Consider the following 12394-nt stretch of genomic DNA (forward strand, 5'->3'; position numbering starts at 1 on the left):
AATTCCATCACTCTAGTTCTTTAAGCAAAAACATGGCATCCTCCTTGACACTCTTCTTTCTCCCATATGTCACAATGGGTTATTTAGCAAATCCACTGGGCTCTATCCTAAATTTATATAGAATTTGGGGACTTCTTACCACCTCTCTCCTCAGTTCTAACACCCTGCCCCAAGCTATATTTGGGTTTTTGAAATAATCTTATATTTTTCCATTGATTGCTTTTCTCATACATTTTTTATTTATCATTATCATTAACTGACATTTTTATACATAATTTGTATGTTAAAATTTTCACTCTTAATTGGAATACAAGATATATTAAGAAAGGGTTCTTGTTGTTGTAGTTCTTGTTGTTAAGACACAGTTTCATTCCATGTGACAGGAGACCAAGAAAAAAAAAAAGCAAGAGTAACTTGCCCATCAACTGCAGAATGGAAAGAAAAATGTGGTATTTCCATGCAATGGAAAGCTACCCAGCTAGAAAGGAGAATAATCTCAAGGCTCCGGTAGGTAAATGGCCTTTACTGAAGATCGTGTTCATGGTCAAAACAGTTTGAACTCATACGCGTGAACCCTAGCATAAGAAACAGAAGGAGAGGGGGCTGGGGATTTAGCTCAGCGGCATAAGCACCTGCCTTGAACCAAAAAAACAAAACAAAAAAAAAAAAACAGGAGTTAATGGGATCCAAAAGCAAAACAGTTAATCTAAGAGAAAAGGGGAGGAACACTTGGGAGGGAAAGGCAGAAACTACTGTCAGTTTTTTGTTTTTTTTTTTTTTTGTCTTTTTCCTTTTTATTGATACCAGGGATCGAACTCTCGACTGCCTGCTTGCAAGGCAGGCGCTTATGCCACTGAGCTAAACCCCCAGCCCTCTACTGTCAATTTCTTATTGTCTTATCTTGAACTCTTGCATTGTTTACACAATTTTGTTAGGTGTGGCTTTGTTCTGCCTTGTTTTGTTAGATTTTACGCTCTCAGATGGTATAGGCAGCTATATTGAATATAATGGGATATTTTGTGGTAATCATGGTTTACTATTAGATTGTTTTGAAGTCTTATAATGCTTTCATTCATTGGTTTGGTTGGTTTTATCCTGTTTTGTTTGATTTTATTATGTGTGATGGTATAAACAAATTCTTTGAGGAAAATGAGATATTATAGTAGCCATTGTTCATTTCCTGTTATTTGGTTTTGAAGTCCTGTGATGCTTTCATTCTTTTGAATGGTTTTACACTATTTTGTTATGTTTGATATTACCGTGTGTGAAGGTATGCTCAACTATGTCGAAGAAAAGAGACATTATGGTAGCTACTGCTGATGAGCTACTGTTGATGTTCGGTTGTCTTGTTGTAAAGTGCTGAGTTGCTTGCATTGTTCTGTTCTTATTTGCTTTGTTCTGTTCTCTTTTTTGTTGTTGTTGAAAAGAGAAATAAAAAGAAATTTTTAAAAGACACAGTTTCAGGATTGTGGATTTAGCTCAGCAACGTAAGTAGTGCCTGCCTGGCAAGTGCAAGATCATGAGTTCAATCCCTGGTACCAAAAAAAAAAAAAAAGCTTTTTAAATAAATAAATGAATAGGGGCTGGGGATTTAGCTCAGCGGCATAAGTGCCTGCCTTGCAAGCAGGCAGTCGTGAGTTCGATCCCTGGTACCAATAAAAAACGAAAAAGACCAAGAAAAAAATATATAAATGAATAAAAATGAGCCAGGCATGTTGGTGTGTACCTGTAATCTCAGCATTCAGGAGGCTGAGGCAGGAGGATCATTGTGAATTCGAGACCAGCCTGAGCTACAAAGTGAGTTCAAGACCAGCCTGCACTGCATAGCAAGATCATGACTCAAAGACAAAAAAAAAAAAAAAAAAAAAACCAGGTCTTGCTATGTAATTCGGTCTGGCCTTGAACTCTAGTAGTCCAGGCAGTCTTCTAATTTGTGTGGATCCTCGTGCCTCAGCCTCCTAGATATGTGCCAACATTCCTGGCTTTGAAGGTAGCATTTCTGTTTTCTTTATTGCTGTATTCTCTGTGTCTAGAGCAGAGCCTAGCACATTGTAGGCCCTCAATAGTATTTGTTAAATTAAGAACAAATTTTCATGATAACCCCAGGAGGCAGATTCTATTTCTATCATGTTCATTTTAGAGATGAAGGAATTGAGGTTCAGATAAGATAAGAAAATTATTTTAAGTCACACTAGTAACTGGGAGAGCTCAATTTGAAATTAAAGCATGTTTTCTTTTTTTTAATCCACAGATCTAATCACTGTGGGATACTGCATTTCTTTTAGCCTTCTAAAAAAATCTTTTATCTTTATAGTCAGTTCTTCTAAGTCTATATTCACAGCTCTGCTATAGTATTGGCTCCAGTAACTTTTTTATTATTTAAAAAATTTTTGTTAGTATGTATTTGTGGTACTCAATGATTATATTCATTGTGTGTAGTTGGAATGTATACATGATACATGTTATCCCAGCACTCAGGAAGCTGAGGCAGGAGAATCACTGCGTGCTCAAGGCCAGTCTGGACTACAAAGTGAGTTCAAGGCCAGTCTGAACTACATAGTGTGACCCTGCTGTTTTACATAGAAACAAATGTTTCTGCCAGTAAAGGTGCCAGGCTTGCATATATAAGAATTATCTGTGCATTGCTAATTGGAGGCCTTGGTGTCTGGATGGCTATGAAGTTTCTTTTCCCTAGGCACTCTGTCCTGAATCCTGCCCATCTCCCTGATGGATACAGTAGAAGCCTTGAACTTTTGGAGTTGAGGCCTTTTGTTCCAGAGAAAGCACTGGGTCATCCCAGAGCTCCTCAACTGCAGAACTTTTTCTCTTTGTCTTTCTTTTGCATCCCTGTGCCATATTGCCGGGTGGGTCTGACTGAGACCCTCCACCACAGAGGTTTCACTATTGAGATAACTTTTAGATATCCAAGTAGAAACATCAAGGATGCCACTGTGGCATTATGAGTATGGAAACTGAACATTTTTGTGCACACATATAGTGCCAGCTACTCAAGAAGCTGAGACAGGAAGATCACTTGAACTCATGAGTTTGAGATCACCCTGAGCAAAAAAAAAAAAAAAAAAAAAAAAAAGAACCCGGAGTTCTGGAACAAGGCCTGAGTTGGGAATATAAATCTAGGGGTCATCAGCATATGGGAGCATTGTAAGGCATGAGACTGGAGGAGACCATTTGTAAATCTGAGTGTCTATAGATCCAGGAAGTCCAACTTCTGAGCTCTGAGCTGCTGTAATATTAGGCAGCATGAAATAATTACTTTGTTTGTTCACTTTTGTGTTCATTTGTTTGATTGTTTGAGATGTGATCTCGCTATGTCAGGCTGGCCTTGAATTCACTATGTAGCCCAGGCTGACCTCCAATCTGCCACAATCCTCCTGCCTCAGCCTCCTGGGTACTGAGATTACAAGCATGCACCACCAAATTTGGCATCAGTCAGTCACTTTGAAGGTTAGCAATGATTACTTTTAAGAACCTAATTGTTATAGTTGTGGGCTTTTCTTTCCCCAAATTGGAGATTGAGGGAGAATTAGATTGTCCAGAATAGGCGTTCTGCATAATCAATGATAAAGCAAAAGGAGGCAAGAGAGAAAAGGACAAATCAAGGAAATGATCATAATTGCAGGCTTTGCAGTTTAGGTGGATTAAAAGGGAAGTGAGAGCCGGGTGCGGTGGTACAGTTCTGTAATCCCAGCACTTAGGAGGTTGAGGCAAGAGAATGGTTTGCAAGTTTAAGACCAGTGGGGGCTACAAAGTGAGCCCAATGCCAGCCTGAACTGCATAGTGAAACTCTGTGTCAAAAAGACAGAAAAAAAAAGTAAGGGCATGAAATGGATAAGGAATGGAGAAAACATGTTCGGAGCACTGAATTATAAAGCATAGGGGGATTAAAGAGCTGTTGGAGTTGGAGTTAGAGCATTAGAAGGAGAGAGCTGGAAAGACAAGACAGGTTAAAAAGTTTGGAAAGATTAGTGGTAGATTACTGATGAAAGCAATTCCTAAAATAATTTCTTATTAAGGCCCAATTTGGCTGGGGGTAGTGACACACAATTGTAATCCTAGCGCTGGAGGGGCAGAGGCAGGAGGATTGTTGTGAGTCTGAGGCCAGCCTGGGTTACATAGCAAGTTCAAGGCCTGCCCGCACTACTGCAAAAAAAAAAAAAAAAAAAAAAAAAGACCCAGTGCATGTCCTTCCTACAAAGTGAAGTGCGGAGGACAAGGTGCAAGGAAATGAACTCTCAGAAGAGGTCACTATACTGGTTGTAGGAGCCAAAAGGAAAGCAATGTTGAAGGCAAGGTGCTGTGGCTTGGGTCTCGCATGGTCCCTGAAGACCCATGGATTAGTTTGAGCCTCAGCTCAGTATTTTGAGAGGTCAAGGTTGTGGAACCTTTAGAAACGGGACATACCTACATTGCCTGAAACCTCTCAAACCAACAGGCAAAATAAACCTTTCTCTTTACAAATTGTTTATCTTAGGTATTTGCTACAGTAATGGAAACCTTGTGCATGTGAATGTGTGAGAATTTACTGTAGGTAATAGCAAGGATCTAAGTGATTGAACCTAGTTATTAACATATTATGAAAGCATATTAACTTCTGCATTTTGTCCGATCTCAAGGTATTTTCTTTTCCATCATTTATACTTAGATTATATTAAGAATTTTTCTGTTTTACTATTATTTCTGTCTCTCTCTTCAATCTTTGGTTTTGGTTTTGGTTTTATGGTCCTGGGACTTAAAATCTGGCAGACCTGAGCCACATTTCTAGCTCTTTATTATTTTATTTTGAGATGTGGTCTCATTAAATGCCCTGGCTGGGCTCAAACTTGTTACCCTCCTGTCATAGTCTCCTGAGTAGCTATTATTACAGGCAAGCACCACCATGCCCAGCTCTCAGCAGATTTCAGATTATCCAAAGATTACCTCTCGTGGGCTGGGGATTTAGCTCAGCGGCATAAGTACCTGCCTTGCAAGCAGGCGGTCATGAGTTCGATCCCTGGTACCGATAAAAAAGAAAAAGACAAAAAAAAAAATTTAAAAAAAGAGATTACCTCTCGCTGGGCATGGCGGTGTACACCTGTAATCCCAGCACTTAGAAGGCTGAGGCAGGAGGATCACTGCAAGTTCGAGGCCCTGTTGGGCTACGTAGTGAGACTTTGCCTCAAAAAACAAAACAGCGTTCTCCCTCTCTTTCCTTCTCTTTTTCCCCCTTCCCTCCTTCCTCTCATTGCTTTTGCTGTCTTCTGCCACCATGAACTGTTGCCCCCTCTGCCATGTGCCACTTAGCCTTGGAGCACCTACCCTCTTCCATACTTAGAGTTCTGCCTGTAAAATGAAGTCGCTGTATTCAGCCTCCTCCTGGGTCCCTCTAGACATGCTCTAGTCTTCTATTAACATTCTTTATTAAAATCATAATTTGTGCCAACATTTTCCTAGGGCATGAGAGCTTCTCACCCATTTCCATCTCCCTTCAATCCCCTGCTATGAATTCTGTTGGGGTATTCTCATTTAAACAACTTGCAAAGAGCGGTATGTTAGCAGGAGCTTTATTTTTAGAAATATATTGGAGAGAGAATCATGCAAAAAACTTCTCTGTTTAATTCCAGCACCTGAAACAATAAAGCTGCCACAGCATATAGCATCATTTTGTACTGCCTCCGGCGGTAGTGGCCCAAATACCTCCTCCCAGTTGCAGTTTATGGAATAAAATATACTTCACAAAAGCTAACAACATCTAACAGTTGGTAAGTCACAGGAGAGCTGAGATGGAAAGCTTCTTAGAGAACCTCTGATCTGACTCTTAAAAAGGGGAAGCTGAGCCATACGTGTTGACCCATGCCTGTGATCCTAGCACTTAGGAGGCTGAGGCAAGATTGCTGCAAGTTGAAAGCCAGCCTGGGCTACATAGTGTAGTGAGATCCTGTCATGAAAAAGAAATAAGAGGAGCTGGGGCCATCCCACTCTGCATTGAACAAGTATGTTTTAATATCTCATCATTTTGGAAGCAGGCATTTGGAAACATTTCGGAAGTAAAATAACAGAAGCCTTATGTTGCCCAGGCTGTTTTCCTATTTGCATCTTCCTACCTCAGACTCCCTGGTAGCTCAGACTATAGGTGAGCACCAGTACACCCAGCTTATAGCTCTTCTTTTTTGTCTTTTTCCTTTTTATTGGTACCAGGGATTGAACTCACGACTGCCTGCTTGCAAGGCAGGTGCTTATGCCGCTGACAAAAATCTCGCACCTTGCAAGCAGGCAGTCGTGAGTTCGATCCCCGGTACTGATAAAAAGGAAAAAGAAAAGAAAAAAGCAATTTTATGGTTTTTTTTTTTTTTTTTTTTTTTTTTTTTGCAATTTTATGTTTTCACAACCCTGACTCTCCCACTGGCTGCATTTCTCTACTCCTCTTCACAGCTACCTCGTGCACACATGCATGCATGCCTTGTGAGTGTGTGTGTGTGTGTGTGTGTGTCTGTCTGTCTGTCTGTGTGTCTGTCTGTGTGTCTGTCTGTGACTGTGGATGGGACCCAGGTCCTCGTGCATATTAGTTAAATGCTCTTCTGAACTATAACCCCAGTTTGTCGGCCTTTTTTTTTTAGACAGGGTCTTGCTCTGCAATTCAGGCTGTCCTTATATTCACTATGTAACCTAGGCTGCCTCAAACTCACAGCAATCCTCCTGCATCACTCTCCTGAGTGCTCAGACTACAGGCATGGAACACCAGACTCTGCCAACCACAGCCAAATTTTTAAGAGTTGTCTACATACTGCTTCTACCTTTGTACCTCCAATTTATTTTGTAACTTTTTAAATTTTTGTTTTAAAGAGAATAAAACCAAGCAAAATAAAACAGAATAAAGCCAATCAAAACAAACTGGTGTGACACAGCACTTCAAGACAATAGAACCTCAACAATGGTTACTGTAATGCCTCCTGTTGTCTTCAAAATAGCTTCCCACAACCTCAGACATAGTAAAAATCAAACAGAACAGACTAGAACCAATAAAAACAGAATAATGAATGCGATAAAGGACTTGAAAACAAGAATAAATTCAAAATGGCTACCATAATATATCTTGTTATCTTTGAAATAGCTGCCCATATATATATATAATAAAATCAAACAATAAAATCCAACCCAACAAAACAATAAAAATGATACAGGACTTCAAAATAAGATAATAGGGAATTAACAATGGCTGCCACTTTCAGAAGGAAATCCCCCATAGATGCTACGCTGCATATTGTTATCCTCTAGATAGATGATCATGCTATAGGCTTTAGACCTGAAAAGTCAGGGAAACACTAAACACTATAAGCATTAAATAATATTATACCTCAATAGCTATCATCACAGCCTGTATTTCTCTGGATCAGCTGGTATTTTATAATTTTTTACTTTGAAATGATTTCAAACTTGCAAAAGAGTTTCATAAATATACAAGAATTCTGGAATATATCAGAAAGGAAGGTTTTGCAACAGTCTTTGTATATGGAATGTATTTTTTCTGAACCATTGAATTGTCCCTTAATCCTGTAAATATCTCAGTGTTCATGGTGTAAGAACAAGGCTATTCTCTTGTATAACTCTATCCCCATCTAGTGTGATGATCAAATTCAGGAAATTTTTTAAAATTTTGTATTTTAAAGAGAATAACATCAAACAAATCAAGCCAATCAAAACAAAACAGTGAAAGTGATACAGAACTTCAAAATAAGATAACAGAAAATCAACAATGGCTACCATAATATCTCTTGTTATCTTCAAAATAGCTGCCCAAGGCCAGGGATTTAGCTCAGTGGCATAAGCACCTGCCTTGCAAGCACACAGTCATGAGTTCGATCCTCGGTACCAAAAAAAAAAAAAAAGATAGCTGCCCATATCTTCAGACATAATAAAGTCAAACAAACCAGAACACAATAAAACCAATCAAAACAGAACAATTAAAGTGATACAGAACTTCAAATCAAGATAATTGGAAATCAACAATGGCTAATATATCTTGTTATCTTTGAAATAGTTGCACATGCCATCAGATATAATAAAATCAAACAAAACAAAACACTGAAAATTATATAGGACTTTAAAACAAGATAATAAGGAATTAACATTGGCTACCACCTTCAGAAGGAGTTCCTCCATAGTTGCTATATTGCATATTATTATCCTCTAAAGAGATGCTCAGATTGTAGGCTTTAGGCCTACAAAGTTAATCAAATACTAAACATTACAAGCATTAAATTGTTTTGTTTTGTTTTTTTACTTCAGTAGGCATTATCCCAGCCTGTGTTTCTCTGGATCAGCCAGTTGCTAGTGGTTGTGTGCGAGGGGGTGTTCAGCTCTTCTTGTCTCCCAGCCCAGGTGCTGGCTGGCTCACAGGAAGGGGTTGGCTTCTTTGTTTCTTGTCCCAGCCTGCGGTGGCTGCTGCTGGCTCACCCAGATTCACTATATTTTAAGTGATATAATTCTAAAGCCAGATGTGGTGGTGCACACCTGTAATCCCAGCACTGGAGAGGATGAAGAAGGAAGATCACTGGGATTTTTGAGGCCAGCCTAGGCTACATAAGCAAGTTCAAGGCCAGTCTGAACTACATAGCTAGACCTTGTCTCAAAAAATTAATTAATTAATTTTAAAAATTGATACACTTCTCACATCAATAGAGTTGATATTTAAAGCTCTCCAATAGGCCCATAATGTTCTGCATAGTAGTCCAACTCCCCATCTTGTGTCTGCCCAGTGCCTAACTGAAATTGTGGGTTGCACTTAACCATCAGGACTCTAGTTTTCTTCCATCTAGAGTAGTTCTCATTGTTAATCATGATAGTCACATTTTTAAAGAGTGCTGGCCATGCTTTCTGTAGAATTTCCAATTTTCATTTGTCTGGTGTTTCCACCTGACAAAATTTACCTTTTCTTTTCTTTTCTTTGTTTTTTGTTTTTTGGAAGGGGCAGGAATATTACCTATGTGAGGTGGTGTCTCTCTCAGTGCATCATGTGAGGAGAAACACAGTATCACTAAGATCCATTATCAACTGTGTTCACTTTGATGCATTGGGTGGTACCTATAAAATAATGGTGTGTAAGTAATGGTAATCTGTGGAAAAATACGTTAAAAGTATATAAAAAACTCATTCTTCAAACTTTCCCCAAATGGTTTCAACTTTCATTGATCATTCTTTACCTTTTCTTTCTTTTTATTTTTGTCCTTTTTGAAGCAGGGTTTCACTATGCAGTTCAGATTGGCCGTGACCTCACTTTGTAGCTCATGCTGACCTGGAAATTGCAGCAATCCTCCTGTCTCAGCCTCCCAAATGCTGAGATTACAGGCATGCACTATGATGCCCAGTATTATTGATCATTCTTGTCTGAATGAATTACTACAAAAGCTGCAACGCAGAGGTTTTCTGACTTTACTATTGTATTTACATTTATTCATTTATTTAATTTTTTTTGAGACAGGGTCCCTCTATGTAGTTCAGGCTGGCCTTAAACTCATTTTGTAGCCCAGGCTAGTCTTCAACTGGCATCCATATTCCTACTTCAACCTCCTCGGTATTGGGATTATAGGCATGCACTACTATATTTAAACTGTTTACATTTTTTAATTAGCATTCTACTGTAAGTGAAATCTTTTCCTTTTTTATTTGTTATCATCAGCTCAGACTCACATGTTATAATTTTATTTACTATGCTATAATCCTTCATCATCATTCTATTTTTCCATGTTCAACTTGTCCCAGGGTGGGCCACTGAGAGCCTCTCAAAGTTGGCTTCTGATTTGTGTCCTTTTGACATGTCCCCATCACTGTTTGTTTATTCATTTTTGGTTATTTTTTGTATTTCCTTGTTTTCTCATAGTGTAAGATGTTTTAGGCTTATATTGTGCTATCACTAGTTGTTTTTGGAAAACAGCCATATCTCCAAAGAGCTTCTCTTGTAGTAGGAAATGGTATTTAGACACCAAACTGAACACCAGCCATATTCATTGTTACCAGGGTATAATAGTTCCGAGGCACTTTTAGTAAAGAGAGCTGCATGGAGTGAGGTGTAGAAAATTAATCTGGGTAACTATTTATGCAAAGTTTGAATGGTTTGGTTTGGTTTGGTTTGGTTTTTTTAGTACCAGGGACCAAAATTATGACTTCATGCTTCTGCTGAGATATATCCCCACCCACTAGTTAACTATTTTTAGTCATAGATCTGTTATTGATGCCTCTAATTATTGATGCCTCTAAAACTTTTTGTTTTGTTTAGATTTGTTTTTGAGACAAGGTCTCAATATGTAGCCCAGGCTGGCCTCAAACTTACAGGGATCCCTCTGCCTCAGCCTCCTGAGTGCTGGAATTACTGGCATGCACCATCCTGCTTGGCTCTAACTCCAATTAAACATCACAGAATTCTTTATTTACATCCCTCTTTTCCCACCATGAGAGCTCTGGCTCCCAACAAACTCACTGTCTTTAATCATTAACTCAATGTGATAATATACACAAAATGGTTTCAGAAGTGCTATATTCATTCCACTACCAAAACCAGCCTACTAAATGGAGTTCAAGTTTTGCAGTTTTATTTTGTTTTCAGAATCAGGGTATACAGTGAAAGTACTGTGTTCAAAAGTACTTGGGTTCTTTTTGTCTTCAGTGTGGTGGTATTGTTTATTTAAATGTAGTTAGATTCATCTGTTGATATTCAGTGTGAGAATCCTTTCCCTTCTTTTTGATTTAATTTTCATTTTTAATATGTAAAAGTGAACATTGTCTCAAAATTCAGATCTTTGCAAAAAAAACATATGGGCACCTTCACAAATCTGTGTGCCATCTCTGTGTAGAAGTCTTGCACATTTTCTGAGCATTGTTGCAGTTTTAGCATATGTGCTAAAAAGCAAGCACTCCTCTAACTCATTCTTCAATCTATTTGATTTTATTTGTTGTTTGTTTGTTTGTTCTGAGATAGGATATTATTGTGTAGTATCATGAGAGCCAGAGCTCTCCTGGTGGGAAGAGAGGGATGTAAATAAAGAATTCTGTGATGTTTAATTGGAGTTAGAGCCAAGCAGGATGGTACATGCCAGTAATTCCAGCACTCAGGAGGCTGAGGCAGAGGGATTCCCTGTAAGTATTATTGTATATATTGTGTATGGCCTTGAACTCACCACAATCCTCCTGCCTCAGCCTCCTGAGTGCTGGGCTTATAGGCATGCACCACCACAGCCTCCTCAATTACTGAAACTCTTCCTTAAAAAAACTACTCATCAATGGCCTGTAATTTCCTATCGTTGTCCTATTTGACCTTGCCACACTCAGCTGACCTCTCCAATTGTCCCCTGCTGTCTGCTCTCGTTTTTTATGGTACCATACTCTTGGCTCTACTCTCTCCACATGCTTTTTTCTGTTTCCCTTTTCTGTTTATGTATCCTAAAATTTGTTATTCTGCAGCTCTTCTCAGCTCTTTTCACTTCTCTCCACATACTCTCTTCCTAGATGATCCCAACTCTTCCCCCAGACCTCTCTTCCGGGCTCCAGACTTATAACCAGCTGCCTACCTGACCTCCACTGGAATTTCTCATGGCCGTCTCAAGTTTAAAGTGTCTAAAATGGAACTAGAATCCCCCTGCCAAACCTGCTTTATGCAACCTCTATCCTCTCCCTAAATGTCATCTCCTCCTTACCCAATGGCTCTGGGGAGACCTCCAAGTGGTTCTTGATTCTTCTATTTTCCTGAATTACAATGTCCAATCCATCTCCAAAATATGAAAGTTTCACCTCCAAATTTACATCAAGCTAGTCTACGTCTATCCGTCTATACCATAATCACTTCATTCATCATTGGTCACTGGCCATACACCCTGCCTTCCTTTAGTCCTTCTTCGCCCTCTCCTTTGCAGCCTTACAGTGTCACTTTCCATATAGTCTATACGGTGACTTTTTAAAAACACAATAATAGGGGCTGGGGACTTAGCTAAGGTCACAAGGAGCCAGCCCTGCCGGTCACTGACAAGCCTATCGTGGCTTGACTTTGAGTCACTTTCCCAGGTCTGGTCCAGCTGTGTTAGAGCAGGATGTGGGTGAAAATGGTTTGTAAAGCCTTTCACAAGGATGTGGCCTTCATGGGTGACTGACATTTGAGTACAAGTCATAGTTATAGCAATTCATTAACCAGGGCCTTACCTAAGGCCTGAGTTCCCCAAAAGTTCCCCTCTTGGATAAAATCTTCAGTTTATCACCAAGGTCATTTGGAGAGAATAGTAAACACTAATTGTAACTACTGAAATTCACATAGCATTTCTAAAAGTGCAAGAAAGAAGATTTGCATCCATCTGCATTTGTACCTCTAGCAACTACAGAAAGTAAAGAATATTGTTTCTATTCAATACATATG

General features: G+C 39.2%; 1 non-coding gene across 1 annotated transcript; it reads right to left on the bottom strand.

The window, feature by feature from the left end:
• Positions 1-10799: 10799 nt before the first annotated feature.
• On the bottom strand, positions 10800-10905 carry LOC111754890 (U6 spliceosomal RNA). Its single transcript, XR_002789563.1, has one exon. It is a non-coding gene; the product is annotated as a U6 spliceosomal RNA (small nuclear RNA).
• Between the last annotated feature and the right edge of the window lie 1489 nt (positions 10906-12394).

This window comes from Cavia porcellus, unplaced genomic scaffold (assembly GCF_034190915.1).
Source record: "Cavia porcellus strain 051 isolate PalLab524CR breed Dunkin Hartley unplaced genomic scaffold, mCavPor4.1 scaffold_25, whole genome shotgun sequence".
NCBI classification, from domain to species: Eukaryota; Metazoa; Chordata; class Mammalia; order Rodentia; family Caviidae; genus Cavia; species Cavia porcellus.